This window comes from Podarcis pityusensis, assembly GCF_964106645.2.
Source record: "Podarcis pityusensis genome assembly, chromosome: 16".
Classification (NCBI taxonomy): Eukaryota; Metazoa; Chordata; class Lepidosauria; order Squamata; family Lacertidae; genus Podarcis; species Podarcis pityusensis.
This window is the reverse complement of record NC_138041.1, coordinates 37,216,064-37,233,513: the sequence shown is the minus strand read 5'-3', so window position 1 is coordinate 37,233,513 and position 17,450 is coordinate 37,216,064. Positions and strand designations below refer to the sequence as shown.

Genomic DNA, 17,450 nt, shown 5'->3' with positions numbered 1-17,450 from the left:
ATCTGCCAGTAACGTAACTGTCGTCCTGCATCAGTCCCGTGACAGACACTTGCAAAGTTTCACTTCTGCATACACCAGCATTTTTGACAAATTTCTCCAGGATCAGTCTTGTTTGGAGCAGCAGCAGCAGGGGAGGTTGCTGGGTGCTCCAAGGGTTTCAAAACAGCAAAGAAGTATTGGAGCCCTGATTTTTAAAAAGGAAAAGGGGAAAAAAACAACCAAAGAAACCTGAACCCCCTCCAGAGAAGTGTAACGCCAAGCAGAGAAATAGCTGCCTCCTAACTGGAGGGGAGCTGTTTGTGGCGTATCTGAATGGCATGTCTCAGCCTTTGATCATTGCTGGGGAAGATGACTGGTCCTTTTCCGACAGCATCTGCCATGCATTTGGAAAAGATGTCAAACACATGTGAGGAATGCTGAAAAAAAGTATCCCATTGGTTTCGGGGATTGGGGAGGAAACATTAGGCTGGGGTGTCCAGATAATGCAGTGTATTTAAGTAAGCACGGGATTTGGGAAGTGTGTGTGGTTTTTTTTGTTTGGCTTTGCGGTGGGGAGTGCTGAGCGACACCCTAGGCAGGCAAAGATGGTTTATGCAGCAACTCTTGCATGAAATGGCCGGAGGCTGTTTTTGTTTCAAAATGAAGCTGGAGGTACTTCAATGTAATGGAGGTGCTCAGGTGCCAGCCAGGGGAGGCTGCCCACAAAACTAGGCACATGGAGTTGTCCTTTGGAAGGAACTGATGTAGCTTTCAAATTTCTCTTTCATTGGAATGAGGCTCAGGAGACCCAGATATGCAGTATCAGAATATTGTGCACAAGGTTTTTCTTTTCTTTTTCGTGGAGGATGGGGAAGTATGATGATTCCTCCCTGCTTTTTGACTAGTGAAACCAATACAGACTTTGAATGTTAATTGTGGCAGGTAGGGATTGGCTCCGACCTTTTTCCTCACTCTGCACACCTGTGGGATGCAGGGAAGAGCCCCCTTTCAGGGATCAGCCCCAGCAGCTCAGAGCAGGGCCTTGCAGAGCCAGGCAGAGGCCTGGGCCAGGTAGATAATGTGCCCCCCCTTTTTTACCCTGGGGATAACTGAAGTCTTATAAATAAGTAAGTATATAAATAATTTTCACAAAAGTTATGCTGACAAATAATTTTATTTCAAGGCTTGAACCGTATCTGCATATAAAGACAAAATGGAAAATATAGATATACAATAGTGCTTTTAAAAAATACATAGGGAAAAGGATTCTTTTAAGTATTTACATTTAAAAATGCTTTCCTAGCTTTCTTTTCTGTGAATTCTTGAATTACGCAGGAAAAAGCAAGCAACTTCGCCTTATTGTGGTTTATGTTTAGAATTGCTAAACTATTTAGGCGTTATTGAGCCATTGTTGATAGAAAGAAAGACTGCCAGCCATGGCCCCAGGGAATCTGCCCACCACGGCTGCCGCCTTTGCACCCCCATGTTTGCCCCAGTGCATCCCTTGCAATTGTGAATATGCTGACCTAGGCCCCCTTTGGAATCAGAGGCCCTCTCTGTCTGGGCCTGGCTCAGAGGCAGGCGTGTGGTGTTTGACACAGGGAGCAGGCAGATTCTAAAGCAAGCACACATGGATTGGAGTTTTTGCACGGTCAGGACCACCTGATTCCTTCTGCTCCACCCCAGTCTGCTCCATACATTTTAAGCACTGTTATACCTGATGCCTTATATTCAATGCTAGTCCTACTCAGAGGAGACTCATAGAAAGCAATGGGCCAACGTTAGTCATGTTCATACATTTCAGTGGGTCTGCTCTGAGGAGGAATGCTGCTGGACACAAACCAAGGATGATAATGGGACAGTGGTTCTGATGCTGCCTTTAATGCTACATGTTTAAAGTCCTCAGACTTGGGTTCAAATCCTTCCTCAGCCATGAAACTTGCTGAATGGTTCACTTGTGCTCTCCCAGCCTAACCTACTTGGCAGGGTTGCTGTTTGGGTGTGTGTGGAATGATAGTCCATTGCCATTCTCAGCTTCCAGTTTTCACTGAATGGTTGAGAGGACAATCCTGGAAAAGGTCTGAACAGGTTTTGTAGATGGAATTTGCTGGGGCTTCATTCAGACAGCACTTTATCCTGGCTTCTGGACATGGAGAGATTATTTGATAGATTATTTAATTCATATACTGTTTAATACATTAAAAACAACAACACTCTTAAGTGGTGTACTAAAAACCCGAAGCAGCAACAGACAACTTAAACAAAACAGTACACAAACACACAGTTACATATAAAAATGTTACATTAATAAAAAATCTACAAATCTATCTATCATCTATCTATCTATCTATCTATCTATCTATCTATCATCTATCTATCTATCTATCTATCTATCTATCTATCTATCTATCTCAGTTCATTTTCCTTCTGACACACACTCCCTGTCAGCCTCAAGGTTCTCACCCAGGGTCCAAACTGACTCTCAGCTCACTCACAAGTCTCATAAAAAAGAGAGTTCCTGGAAACAAGCAGGCATCACCCTAGTCTCTCCTTCCAGACTTGCTTTTTATGAGCAGGCCCAAGGTAAATGATTCCTAATTCATACTTTTTATTTTATTTTATTGCATCTTTTGGTTGGACAGCTGAATTGCAGAATTGAGGGAACTGTAAATTCCATGATAGCTTTGCTTTGCTTTGCCTAGTGGCATTGGAAGTGGAAAAAGGTGTGCTTGCATTAAATCGTGAAGCAAATTAAACTCACTAATCCCCAAATCCTAATCCGATCCATCAGGACTACTTTTTAAGTCTCTGTCCATGGTGCTGAAGGACCCCCGTTTCATCTGTCTTCCTTTGTTGAAACTCCAGACTACTTGCTGAATAACTGGGAGTTTGGGGTGCTACTTTCTGATGGGCATCATAGAGTTGGCTTGTTGCATCCAATGTCTTACAGTTGCGCCAGTGACTAACTTTTTGAGAGATGGTGGCATGCTGTGCTATTCAACCTTAGCTGCTTAGATCAATATCTGTAGCAGGAGACTGATTTTAATAAAAGGACTCTCTCGGCATTCCTATCTCTGTGACAGATAGGCCCCGGTTAACATAAATCCTTGCTTTTCTCCTGTCACTCTCCTTGCTTAGCATAGCTTCCATGTTCACAACACTGAATACAAAGTATTCCAAAAGTTGGTTAACGGTTCTGTGCATGTAGTTGGGAGATTTTAGCCGTCTCTGAAATCTTGAGGACCCCTGACTGCCAGAGTAGCTCACTGGGCAGAGCTTAGGAGATCAACTCTGCAACTCAGTCTGCAAAAGTTAGAAAGGTGGTGTTTTTATTTTTTTTAAAAAATGAGACTTCCTGGTGCTCATATATAGTTGTGTTACTGAGGTAGGAGGACCAATGATCTGATCTGGTATAAAGGGGTTTCCAATGTTACTGTGTGGTAGAGCATCTGCTTTGCACACCTGATAGTCCCAGGTTCAATCCCTGGCATCTCTAGGTAGACCCCTGAGATAGACACCTGCCTGAAATAATAGTAATAATAATAATAATTCCAACAGAATATTAAAATACAATAACCTATTAAACATTAAAAGCTTCCCTAAACAGGGTTGCCTTAAGATTTGACATCTGGTGGGAGGGCGTTCCACAGGGCAGGTGCCACTACCGAAAAGGCCATCTGCCTGGTTCCCTGTAACTTGGCTTCTCACAGCGAAGGAACCACCAGAAGGCCCTCAGAGATGGACCTCAGTGTCCGGGCAGAACGATGGGGGTGGAGACGCTCCTTCGGGTATACTGGACCGAGGCCGTTTAGTGCTTTAAAGGTCAGCACTAACATTTTGAATTGTGCTCGGAAACGTACTGGAAGCCAGTGTAGGTCTTTCAAGACCGGTGTTATGTGGTCTTGGTGGCCGCTCCCAGTCACCAGTCTAGCTGCCGCATTCTGGATTAGTTGCAGTTTCCGGATCACCTTCAAAGGTAGCCCCACATTGCAGCAGTCCAAGCAGGAGATAACCAGAGCATGCACCACTCTGGCCAGACAGTCTGCGGGCAGGCCAGAAACTTGATTTGCTAAATTAATCTATGAAATCCGGCAGCTTCCACTTTCTCTTGGACCTTTCTGGCCCCAGTTCCCTGTCTTATATCTCACATCTACTTCCTCTCAGGTACTTTCCTGGAATCTACTGCCAGCTCTGCACCCCTTTGTCAGCAACTTCTTTGCTAGGTTCCCTATCCCTTAGCATATCTATTCCCTTGGATCTCTTTCTAGCCCTCACAAAGCTTCCCTTGACTCTAGGAGTCTGTGTGAAGTTTTCAACCCAGCCACACTAACAACTTTATCTTTCCTCACAGAAACCAAACTGCAGACATTCTGACAGTTAGATTCCCTGTAAGTTTGGGATTCTGTGTTATTCCCACAGCTCAACCAACCAGTGTCAGAGATTTCACCACCGGAAACGCAATACAGTATAGCTTGCTGTGACGTAATGTGCTTACAATCATTAGAAAGTCAAGGAGGCAAGGAACCACCCTCACCAAAGTTGCCCCCATAATCATCCCAAATAGTACTGTTTTTCTTAGGTCATCCCACCATTATGAAGTTTCTCCTGGTGGCTTGCATGATCAGAGATCTCTGAGGACTCTGGCTTAACAACATAGTTACTATTTCCCAGAAACCATTTATTTGGCTTAAACAAGGAATTCCAGGCTGGGCTAGGCTGCATCTTATTGTTGGCTACCTTGAGACATTCACCATCTAGTTGGACTACCAAGGAGCTCTTTATCCCACTTACCTCTCAGATCTGCATGCTATAAAAGATAACCTTGCTCTCGCTGTATGTGGAACCAGATCTTGGTGGCAAAGCACTTGCTCTTCATGCAGAAATCCCTGTGCTTGATCCTAAGGTCTCCAAGTAAAAGAACTTCAGCAAGTAAGTGATGAGAGTGTTTTGTCTGAGACCCACTTAAACCAATGGGCTAGATTACAGGTAGGAGCCCTTATTTCTGCTGAGAGCTGCGCTCCCTTGAGGGGTAAGCTATTTGGGGCTACATGCTGACCATAGGTGAGTTTGGAGCCAATAGCTGGACAGACCACTTGGAGGAGGCTTTTGAAATCAGGCCAAGGCTGCTACAATTAAGACAAGGGCTGCATGTTGCCTGCCATGGGTTACGTGGACCAGTGGCTTGCCTCCATTACAAGGCACCTCCACATGTTCATTAGGGATGGAGGAGGAATCTCTTTTAAATGGATTCTGGCAGTTCTGACCTGATCAAGCTTGGCTTTCATCAGTGGCCTTTCACGCCGAGCTCCTGCTTTTGCCTGAACCACATCTACATTGTCATTTTTTTTACACTAATTATGTGCAAAGTATTTGAATTTTTTTTTTACACACACACACACACACACACACACACACACACATATATATATATATATATTACACATAAAAAGAGCCAAGTCCCATGCTGACTATATTTCTGCAGTATAATTTTATATGCATGTCCACAGATACATATTTTATATTGTTTTATGCACTCTTATATAGGTCTGTTTATGTGCTGGTTTCTTTAGGAAACCTGGAATGTTTATAAAAATAGTATAAAATGTGGGTTTCCCATCTCCTTATTTTATTTTAGCAAAGCTGGAAAGAGGAAAAAAAAAAGCTTAATTCTCTTTGAGATTAAGGAGCAAAATGGAAATTAGAAGCAAATCACGCAGGGAAACTTGGCGTCAATATTTTCTGAAAATTCCATTTCTGAACTCCATAAATTTTATTTTATTTATTAACAGGGCCCAACAAATATTGGCTTGCCTTAGCAGCAGCAAAGCTCCTATTTGTTCTCTTTAACTCCTGGCCTGTGTTGGGGGCCTCAAGAAGAGCCAGGCAAGCAGAGATAGCTTGCTAGATAAATTGAGTCCTGCCTCATTTGCGTGGCGGCGTAGTTGGAGCTTTTGACTTACCTAACTTTATTAATTTCAATAGGTTTCCTCTGAGCAAAAATTTAGTTGGGTACTCTCCCTACTAGGGACACGGGTGGTGCCGTGGTCTAAACCACTGAGCCTCTTGGGCTTGCCGATCAAAAGGTTGGCTGTTCAAATCCCCACGAGGGGGTGAGCTCCCGTTGCTTGGTCCCTGCTCCCGCCAACCTAGCAGTTCGAAAGCACAGCAAAAAATGCAAGTAGATAAATAGGTACCGCTCTGATGGGAAGGTAAATGGCATTTCTGTGCGCTGCTCTGGTTCACCAGAAGCAGCTTAGTCATGCTGGCTACATGACCCGGAAAAACTGTCTGCAGACAAACGCCGCCTCCCTCAGCCTATAAAGCGAGATGAGCGCTGCAACCCCAGAGTCATTTGCAACTGGACTTAACTGTCAGGGGTCCCTTTACCTTTTACTCTCCCTACTATTAATACTAGGCATGGGTACTGGCTGGGCCTTTACCCCAAAGAGAAATTGCTCGGGCTGAGGAACCAGGCTGACATGGTACATATTGGGCTGGATCAAAACCAATTGGCTCCTTATGATCACCTGTCCCTGCTTTGCCAGCATCCACTGTACTCCTCTATGTGGTGCAGTAGAGAGCAGGCTAGTAGCTGCCTCTTGTGGCCAGTTGGCAGATTGACACAGAGAACAAGGCACCTGGGTTTGGCACAGTCATAGGTTTTAGGGTGCTTGTGGAAAAATAAGACCCTGCCTCATATCATTGGTCCATCTGCTTTGTGCACTGACTGACAATGTCTCTCCAGAGTTTCAGTAAGGGGTTTCCCAGCCCTGCTGGGAGATTGCCAGGGACTGAACCTGGGACCTTCTGCACGCAGAGCAGCCTCTACCATTGAGCAATGGCTCCTGGCTATGAAAGTTTCTCCCTAGGCGTCGGTGCACATAGGCATAAAGTCACGCTGTGGTGACTTAAGACTCGGTGCCAATTATCTGTGGAGACCATTTATGTTTGGAGAATTCAACGTGCTCAGCATCTGCAAATGTGGCCTAATATTAGCTATGTATCTGCCTTACCTTCTGGGTCTTAAACCTCGGTGAGCGGCAGACGCGAAAAGAAGACGTTAATCCTGAATCCTTCTGGGTGTTGGATTACAGCTCTGCTCCGCTTCTCAGAGCGGGAAGCGCATTTCCGCTAACAATGGCAGAGCTGGCGAGGGACTGCTAATCCAGCCTTGCCTGTTCATTGACTTGCTGAAGAGGGGTGTAAGGAAACAAATGGTTGGCCCGAGTTTAAATTTAGCTTTATTCAAAGAGAGTTAATTATAATCTTCTAGTTAAGTTTCGAGTGATGCCTTCTTATCGTGCACTTATTATGGTGGGGGAAATTAATTTTTTATTCCACCATAAAGGTGAAGGCAATAATCTGAGTTCAGGGAAGGGATTACTTTAATAAGATTTACAAGCGGTATTTTAAAGCAGGAAGGCTTTCTTGCTATCTGAAGGTGGCCATGCTTAAATGCCTACTTGTATGGATGACTGGCCAGCATGAAGAGACCTGTCTGACTCTGTAGATGCCATTGGTGGACACTGAGTGGCAGGTGGGGCTTGTCCACCTCGGAAGGTAGGTGTCCCTAAGACAGTTGGATGGCTTCTTGTATACCTCCTTCCAGCAGCTCCTGCAGCTAAGCTTTATTTTTTATTTATTTTATTTATTTATTTACGGCTATTAGCCCATAAAGTATGTACAAACATAAAAGCACAGAGGCATAAAGACCGATATATTCGGCACCAGAAGGTGAACACCATGATGCAGGGGTGGGACATTGAGCAGAGCCAGATAACAGCTTGGGGCCCGGAGAGCTCCAAGGGACGGATCCCAGAAAAAGGAAAACTGAAGACGAGATCCGACATGCACTCTCTTCAAAACTGTCCGATTAGTTTTTGATGTTGTTGTTTTTGGTGGTTTTTGTGTGTGAGATAACCGCATTCAGGAATCTCGCCACCTGCAGAGTTACAGAAGGATCTGTATCCTGCAAAAGTAGTGCGGCATGTGACTCAGCAGGCCTGCCAACCAAGCGCAGTAAAGCAGGACCCAGGAATTTAGTCCTGGCTATGCTATGTAGGGGACAGTTGAACATTATATGTGGGAGTGAATCAACAGTTTTCCCGTCACACACGCATAGCGGAGACACCAAACCCTTGGAAAATCTGTGGCTCAGCAGGTTCGATGGAAGAACATTGAACCTTGCACGAATAAATGCAAGTCGGTGTGGTACAGATGAAAGAGATGACATGTATGATGGAAGGCCAAGTGGAGGGGTTATTCCGTGATACCTGGGGGAGCAGACACCCCCACCCCCGGCGAGGTTGTGTTGATTTTCAATGTCTGCTAATCTTTGCTCAATAAGTCTTTTGGCTGAGCGTAAGTTCATCTTTAAGGAGTCCGCTGGGGAAATTCCGATGCTCAGAAGTTTGGCATGGATTTTTCCTACCCACGGATTGACAAAGTCGTCCCGCCAGAGGCACTGAAAAAGGTAATGGTCGGGAAGCCTATGCCAGCTGGACAGCCAATAACCAAAGACTCGCTTCCAGATGACAGTCTCCAATGATGCAATCCTTAACTCCAGACGTATGGCTGCGTTGCTCACACACATGGGGAGTTTCAGGAGGCGACGGAGAAACTGATTCTGCAATGTCCCCAACGATGTTAAATTGGACCCTGGGGCCCAGAGCGGGGCAGCATAACAGAGGGTGGAAACCACTTTTGCATGGTACACCTTCAATGCAGAAGGGATGTGGGAGGCTCCGTCGGCCGCAAAAAATTGGAGTAGAGTATAAAGTATTGTTTTCCCTTTGTTTAGTAAATACTGTATCTGTGGCTTCCAGCTTAGGTTGTAGTGAAAAAAGACTCCCAGGTATTTAAATTTGAAAACCTGTTCTAATTGGACTCCATCTAACTTCCAGCTGTAAGTTTTCCGAGACCTGGTAAAGACCAGGACTTTAGATTTCCCATGATTAATTGTCAGATGGTTGAGTTTGCAATAAGCCGCAAAAATCTTTAGAGCTCTGCATAAACCGACTCTAGAGTAGGAAAGGATCGCTGCATCGTCGGCATATAGGAGCAGAGGGCAGCGAAAATCAGCTAGGCGGGGGGCATGAATGTTGGCTTGAGACTCATTCAGAAAGAGCTTCATATCGCTAATAAACAAGTTGAAGAGGAGTGGGGCCAAAATGCAGCCTTGGCGCACACCTCTATTTATTGGGACCTCGTTGGATAGGTTTCCCGCCGGTGTGAGTCTCACTCTAGCCGACGACCCATGGTGTAATTGGGTTATAAGCCATAACAGCCTTCTATCTATGCCCCATCTCTCTAATTTCTTCCATAGACAGTTTCTTGGGATACTGTCGAAGGCGGCCTTTAGGTCTATGAAAGCGACACATAGGCGCCCCCGACTCGGGGCAGAATATTTTCTGGCAAGATGATACATGATTACCATATGGTCAGTGGTCGAATAATTGTTCCTAAAGCCCGCTTGCTCGTGGCCAATCAGATTTGAGTCGTTTGCCCAATGGGACAGCTTAGACAGCAAAAATTTTGCATAGATTTTCCCGATGATAGACAAAAGGCTGATGTTCCGATAGTTCTCCGGGTCAGCAGGGGGACCCTTTTTATGGACTGGCACGATCACGGCCTCCTTCCATGACCTAGGGATAAGCCCCGTAGAATTAATTGCATCAAAGACTTTGGCCAGGATTTCAGCCCACCACCTCGGTTGTGCAACAATAGCCTCAGCAGGGACTAGATCCGGCCCGGGGGCTTTGCCCGTTTTCAGATCTAATATCAAGTCCATTATCAGGTCTGGGTCGGTAGAGGGCCACAAAGGTAGATGGTCGGCTTGGAACTCAGTGGATGAGTTGGATTCCTCTGCCAAGGAGAAATATTTACTCAAGAATTGTTCCCATGTGGGCGCAGGGATAATCGTCAGTGGGTACTTCCTTCCTCTTTTGTTTATCAAAGCCCAAAATTCCTGTGGTCTGTGGGATCTAGAGGCCGCAATCAAGGCTCGCCAACGCTTTAGATACCACTCACGTTTGGCCAGCTTTAAAGTCTGTTTGTATGCTCTTTTGGCTTGTAAATAGGAGGATGGTAGAGCCTGGGCATTAGAGTTTTTGTATTCATTATAGATGGAACGAAGAAGGGATCTTGCTTGTTTGCAAGAGGTGTTAAACCAAGGGGCCCCAGCACTGCAATGCGCTACTTTCGCCTTTTGAGGAGGTGATGTAAAAAAAGTGGTAAGGTTTGTTGTAAGAAGGTTAAAAAGTTTCAAAACCGAATTGGAATCTTGTAAATCAGTAGTTATTTGAGGTAGATAGGCAGTGATTTCCCTATGGAAAAAATCCTGGTATTTTTGGGCCACAGCCTCCGACCATTTGATCCCTCTTATTTTGGTCGCTGATGAGGTTTCCAGAGGGACTGAGTGTTTATAGTCCTTCTGGTACCGGAACAATGACAAAGTGGTCACTATTGGGAGGTGATCACTGAAATGTTGGTTTTCAACTTGGAAGGAAAGTACATTGACGGCCAAATTTGCGGAGATCAAGAAGTAATCGATAACACTGTTAGATGCTGGTCCCAGGTGAGTGAACTCCCCCGGTATATCGGGGGGGAAGGTGCCGTTCAAGAATACTAGATTCAGGCGAATGGCCATTTGGTAAAGGGTCACTCCAGCTTTGTTTACTCTGTTGTCCTTTGAAGTTCTAATTCTAGCATGTTCCAAGTCAAAGTTGTCCAAACATGGGGGAGTCCACCTTTTGGACTTGGTTAGTAGGTCCCAATTTGTGGCAATTCGAGCATTAAAGTCTCCCCCAATTAAGGAGTACGAGTTAGGGCATTTGGTGTGACATGACAATAGGTGATTTTCAAATGATTCCCATCTCCAATCAAGATCAGGTGCTGAGCCTTCGGGGGGGAGATAAACATTAGTAATTAGTAATGAGGACTTCCCTTCTGCGATCAGTCCAGAAAGAGCAAAAGGCGGGGAAGCCCGTACCAGAGTGAATTTGGCGCGAAGTTGGAGTGAGATCCCAATCAAAAGACCCCCTTTGGGGCGACCACCTTTCAAGGAAGGGGAGGCTGGAAGTGTTAGAAGATCAAAGCCGTCTATGGTAATCTCTTCCTCATCCCATGTTTCTTGGAATAGGATGATGTTAAATGAATTTATGTACTTCCTGAATTCGGGGTCTGATTTTTTGGTTCTCCAACCAGCAATGTTCCAGCTAAGTATTGATAATGTCGGGTCCTTGTGCTGTCCCGGTAATTGTCACTTTGAGTTGTTTAATGGGTTCTTGGAGGTAGAGCGAGGTCCCATAAGGAAATCAGTAATTTTAGTTTGTGCGGATAAAGTCTTCTTCTGTGTTGATTGAATCCGTGATTTGGTAACATTAACAGGCAGGAAGGGCTTTGCCGGGGAGGAAGAATTAGGCAAAGTTGGTGAGGTCGGATGCTGTTCATTGAGGTGAGTAGTAGCAAGTCTTTGATGGGCTATACTAGTAGATCCGTCAGAGTTATCAGTCTTAACCAGGGTAGCACTAAGAGGTGTTCCAGTCATCACTTGTAGTTGCTGCGCAGCTGGAGAAGAATTATCACGCAGATGTATAGAAAGACGTGAACGTGGGGATGGTACATGCATAGTCATTTCCTGGTGATCTTCAGACAGGGTAGATTCTAGCTCAGGCATTCTCGGCCTTTTGGCTAAGATCAAGTGCAGCTAAGCTTGTTGTTAAGTTGTTTAGTTGTGTCCGACTCTTCGTGACCCCCTGGACCAGAGCACGCCAGGCACTCCTGTCTTCCACTGCCTCCTGCAGTTTCATCAAATTCATGCTGATAGCTTCGAGAACACTGTCCAACCATCTCGTCCTCTGTCACCCCCTCTCCTTGTGGCCTCCATCTTTCCCAACATCAGGGTCTTTTCCAGGGAGTCTTCTCTTCTCATGAGGTGGCCAAAGTATTGGAGCCTCAGCTTCAGGATCTGTCCTTCCAGGGCTGATTTCCTTCAGAATGGAGAGGTTTGATTTTGAAGTCCATGGGACTCTCAAGAGTCTCCTCCAGCACCATAATTCAAAAGCATCAATTCTTTGGCAATCAGCCTTCTTTATGGTCCAGCTCTCACTTCCATACATCACTAGCTAAGCTATTGCTCTGCTTTCCTTTGAACCATGCCAGCAAGGCTGAGAGGGGGGTCTTGTCATCTGAGCCATTCAGGATATGTCATTTTGGCACTGCTAATGCAACAATAGCAGTACAAGTGGCAGTAGTAACAAGTTACCAGTCTCTGCAGCCACTGCAGGTGCTGTGATTCTCCAGCGGTTTGCCTTCACCCCCCGAGGTGCACTCCATTGTCTCTTGAAATGGATGGATGCCAGCAACAACAAGACTGGTGGACATAGCATCGCTGTTCCCATCCCTTAGGGACACTGTTGCAAGAGTGGTGAGGATTTCTGTGGTCTGCAGATGACATGTATGAAGAATGTGAATTTGTTTATTTGCATTAAAACAAAATCCACCCCACCCATGTTAGGAGATAAATTATTGTGGTGGTGAACAGCCTCCTCCTTAAATAAACAGTAAAATTGCGTTTCTCATGGGATTTGAACTGGCAGTGACTGAACAGGAGTGAGACCTTGGGATCAAAGTAGATAGTTTGATGAAGACATCGACTCAGTGTGAGGCAGCCGTGAAGAAGCAGATTCCATGATGGGAATCACTAGGAAAGGAATTGCAAATAAAACTGCCCATATCATAATGCCGTTATAGAGATCTATCGTGTGACCACATTTGGAGTGCTGTGTAAAGTTCTGGTTGCCTCACCGCAAAAGGATATTGTAGAGTTGGGAAAGGTTCACACTGCAGGCAAATCAGTCCAGCATTTTTGTGCAAGTTGATTTTGCTGCAGCAGGGGGAAACTAAAAGGTGCGTTTGCTGGCTTTACCCAAAACACTGGGAATGAAGAGTCCAGATAAAATTATCCTCCCTGATTCCAAGCTAGACCTATCAGTCACAATGGAGCCCTTCCTCTTTCCCCTCCCTGCCCTGGGGTTTGATCTGCTCCCAAGTGTTTTACTTATATGTTTTGAGACAATACCTTTGATTTTAGCGGATAGATGTTTATAGTGGGTTTTGTATTGGGGTGGGGGTGGGGAGCGTCTGAATCACTGAGGTGTTACGGGATGCTTACGGAAGGACATTCTGATTTTGATCCAGGGTGCTCTGTTCAGTTTCTGCTTCACTTCAGACCAACCCAGAATTGCCGGAAGCTTGGGATTCATCCAAACCCGCTGCACACGCCTAATAAAAATGTCATCTAGAAATAAGTTGATATGAATAAATACATGATTATTAAAACAGATAATTGGGCAAACAGAGCCATTAGAGGTGAAAGGTCCATATTCTTTATCTCTCTCCACCCTCCTCCCTTGTCAGGTGAAAAGCAAAATGCACACAGAGCTCAGTGACCTGGCATTGTACTGTGCATGTATGGGCTGCATAGTTTGAACCATGGGTGTAGCCAGGATTGTTGGGGGGGGGGAGAGAACCTCAGATTTGTATTGATATGGATTGATGGGGGGGGGAGCTGCCTCTCTACCCCTCTTGGCTACGCCCATGGTTTGACCAATATGTGGAAAGGTTTAAAAAGTTTGCTGCTGAGTTCAGTTGGAGAATGCCCAGCAATTGGGCAAGCAAGCAAAACCAAGCTAGGCTGTCGTCTTCTTCTTCTTCTTCTTCTTCTTCTTCTTCTTCTTCTTCTTCTTCTTCTTCTTCTTCTTCCTGGTCCTGGCTATAGAAGAAGAGTGTACCAGCAAGAGATCTGGTTGGCAGTGCTGCTTCCCTTTGTGCTTCTAAGGGTATTGGCACGTGACAGGGCCTTCTCTGTGGTGGCTCCTGGTTTGTGTAGAATCACCTCCCTTCTGAGGTATACCTTGCACTGACACTGTATACTTTGTGATAATTTGTCAAGCCATACATTCTTTTACCCCAGACCTTTGCTTGGTCCTTTCTCCTCCTGCATTGCTGTGTGCCACCCTTTTCTTTGATCATTCCTGTTTCATGGTTTCATTTTATGATTTAAAGGGAACTTGAACTTGTTTTCTATTGGAATATTTTTGTAAGTCACTCTCATTTGGTGAATGGGGGCAGGCTATAGGGACACATAATAAATGTTGTTGTTTAGTTGTTTAGTCGTGTCCGACTCTTCGTGACCCCATGGACCAGAGCACGCCAGACACTCCTGTCTTCCACTGGCTCCCACAGTTTGGTCAAACTCATGTTGGTAGCTTCGAGAACACTGTCCAACCATCTCGTCCTCTGTCGTCCCCTTCTCCTTGTGCCCTCCATCTTTCCCAACGTCAGGGTCTTTTCCAGGGAGTCTTCTCTTCTCATGAGGTGGCTGATTTCCTTAAGGATGGAGAGGTTTGATCTTCTTGCAGTCCATGGGACTCTCAAGAGTCTCCTCCAGCACCAAAATTCAAAAGCATCAATAAATAACAGGGATGGTGAAACCTGTGGCCCTCTTCACATTGATCGACTCCCACTAGCCCTTGCCAGAATAGTTTGGAATGATGGGAGTTGTAGTCCAGGACATCTGCAGAGCCACATGGTACCCACCCCTGGAGCAAAAGATTCACACACCCCTGCAAGAGAGGGATGGTAGCACCAAGCATCACCCTGTTTCCAGGGGGTGAAATAAACACGGATAAAATATAGAAAGCTAAAAACATGAAAGATAATAGTTAAAAAGTAATTAAAATACAATGGAATGAAAACAATTTAAACTCCAAATCTATTAAAATACACATAGTAAATATAGCACAGCACTATTAAAAGGCCCTTCCTTAACAGCAGTCCCTCCCCCCAAGCCTGCTGGAATAAGGCAGCCTTCACTTGCTGGTGGAAGGACAGCAAGGAGGGAGCCTGTCCAGCTTCTCTGGGAAGGGAGTTGCAAAGTCTAGGAGCCACCACTGAAAAGGCTCTTTCTCACATCCCCACCAAATGTGCCTGTGAGTGTGGCAGGACTGGGAGAAAGTTGGTTCATGGGGTGGAGGGGGATAATGATGGGCCCCACTGAGCCCAACAGGTTGCCTATTCCTGCTCCAATGCATGTTCTGAAAGCTCCTGCCCCACCTCTGGATTTGGCTGTGGTTGTCCACATCTGTGGCTTGACTCTGCCACACTCTCTGTTCCTTGCACTGCATAAGGACATAAGAAAGACCTGCTGGATCTGGCCAGTAGTCCCTCTAGTCCAGCATCCTGTTCTCACAGTGGCCAGCTTGATGCTTGTGGAAAGCTATTAAGCAGGACCTGAGCTCTCCCCTCTTCCCTCCAGCAGTTTCCAGCAACTGTCAGCATACTGCCTCTGACAGTGAAGGCAGAACATAGCCATTGGATAGCCTTGTCTACTATGAATTACCGTATTTTTCGCTCCATAAGATGCACCTGACCATAAGATGTACCTAGTTTTTAGAGGAGGAAAACAAGAAAAAAAATATTCTGAACGAAACAGTGGATGTATGATTTTTGTGGTTCATGCTGTGGCCACAGACATGTGATCTGATGGTGAATTTGGGGTGACCCAATGCAAAAATCCTGAGGATCCATGTGGATCCGTGCTTTGTAACCACATTTTTGCACCATTGCAGCCCCAGGAAACAGTGGATGCATGATTTTTTTTGGTGCAGGCTGTAGCCATGGACATGCTATGTGATCTGATGGTGAATTTGGGAATCTTGAAGATCCATGGGCTTTTACCTCCCCCCTCCCAGGCAGCCTCCTCTAGCATCCCTTATCTCTCTTCCGATCCCACCGATCAGCTGTTTCCTTTTAACACTCCCTTCCCTCTTGTTTGCCTTAGTGTCTTTTCCTTAGCTGGAACAGTTTTTTACTCCTCCTTTTCTTCCAATTTCTCTCCTTATTGCTTTCGTCTTCCTGTTTCCCCCCTGTAATGTCTTTACCTCCCCCCTCCCAGGCAGCCTCCTTTATCTCTAGCGTCCCTTATCTCTCTCCCCAGTTGGCAAACGATCAGTGGCTTTGTTTCAACACCCACTTTCCTCTTTAAAAAAAGAAAAAAGAAAAAAAAAGCCTGACCTCCTTTTTACCCCTGGGCAATTCAGCTCCAGGGACCACACATTCTCTCCATAAGACGCACAGACATTTCCCCTTACTTTTTAGGAAGAAAAAAGTGTGTCTTATGGAGCGAAAAATACGGTAATCTTCTTTTAAAGCCATCCAGGTTTATGGCTTTCGCTGCCTCCTGCTGGAGGGAGTTCCTCAGTTTTAACTACACACTGCGTGAAAAAGTCCTTTGCTTTATCTGTCCCGAATCTTCCAACAGTCAGCTTCCTAGGATGTCCACAAGTTCTCGTGTTAAGAGAGAGGGAGAAAAAATATTTCTCTGCCTGCTTTCTGTATGCCATGCATGATTTTATACACTTCTATACTTTGGCTAATTAAACCTTTTAAACTGTGGGGTGGTGATGGTATTGTTTTTCTTTGTTGTTGTTATGTATTTAAGTGTTTTTATATAGTAAGCCGCCCTGCGATCCTCGGATGAAGGGTGGTATAGAAATTTAATAAATGATAAAAATAAGATAATGTCCCTCTGCAAAACAGCCCTTTCCGTGCTGTGTTACATATTCTCCCTGCTCTCTTTTCCACTGCTGGTCTTTTGTTTGATTGCATTTCAATGGAGCCAGCTGATGGCTCTTCATCTTTGCTCTGGATCTCAATGCAAGCGCCATTAGTGCAACAGGTAATTTGCTAGGCGTTGCGTCAGGCTCCCAGAGCTGGATCCGCACCTCATTTTTCACCACTTCCACACTCAGATTCACGCCAGTGGTCCTGAATCTTGGAAGGGACAGAAAGGTGGTAGCGAGGAAGTGCTTATCTCTTTCTGGGAAGAATGATGGCTTTTTTAGATGTCCCTGTGGCCTCATGAAAATGCCGCTAAATGCAGATCTTGCATTGAGTTGCAGGGAGACTGGGATCAAGTGCAGCATATCACTTGAGCTTTATAGCTTGCCATACAAGATCTCAGGGTAAATTGTGTTCCCCATGACTGGGTTCTTCCACCTTGCACCCTGTGCCCAAAGGTTGCTCTGAACTGCAGTTACGGGGGGGGGGGGGGAGAAATGAAACTGGGAGAGGAAGATATGTTTTGTATACAATATTTTAAATCTGCACTCAAAAGAGGTGAAGTTCCTGAGTAGTGTGAGAAGGCAAAGGCAATGTACAGCACAGTATCAACACTTGCATATTTTTCAGAGGAGGGATGGAATTCTAGCAATATTAGATGCTGCCTTGTACTGGATAGGACCACCTGTCTATCTAGCTTAGATAGGGAGCCAGTGTGGTGTAGTGGTTAAGAGCAGTAGACTCGTAATCTGGGGAACCAGGTTCACTTCCCCGCTCCTCCACATGCAGCTGCTGGGTGACCTTGGGCCAGTCACATTTCTCTGAAGTCTCTCAGCCTCACTCACCTC

At 45.4% G+C, this 17,450-nt stretch overlaps 1 protein-coding gene across 2 annotated transcripts in view; it reads left to right on the top strand.

The window, feature by feature from the left end:
• TMEM132B (transmembrane protein 132B) overlaps window positions 1-17,450 on the top strand; it is a 354,214-nt gene that overhangs the window by 83,567 nt on the left and 253,197 nt on the right. The gene's annotated exons all lie outside the window — the stretch shown is intronic.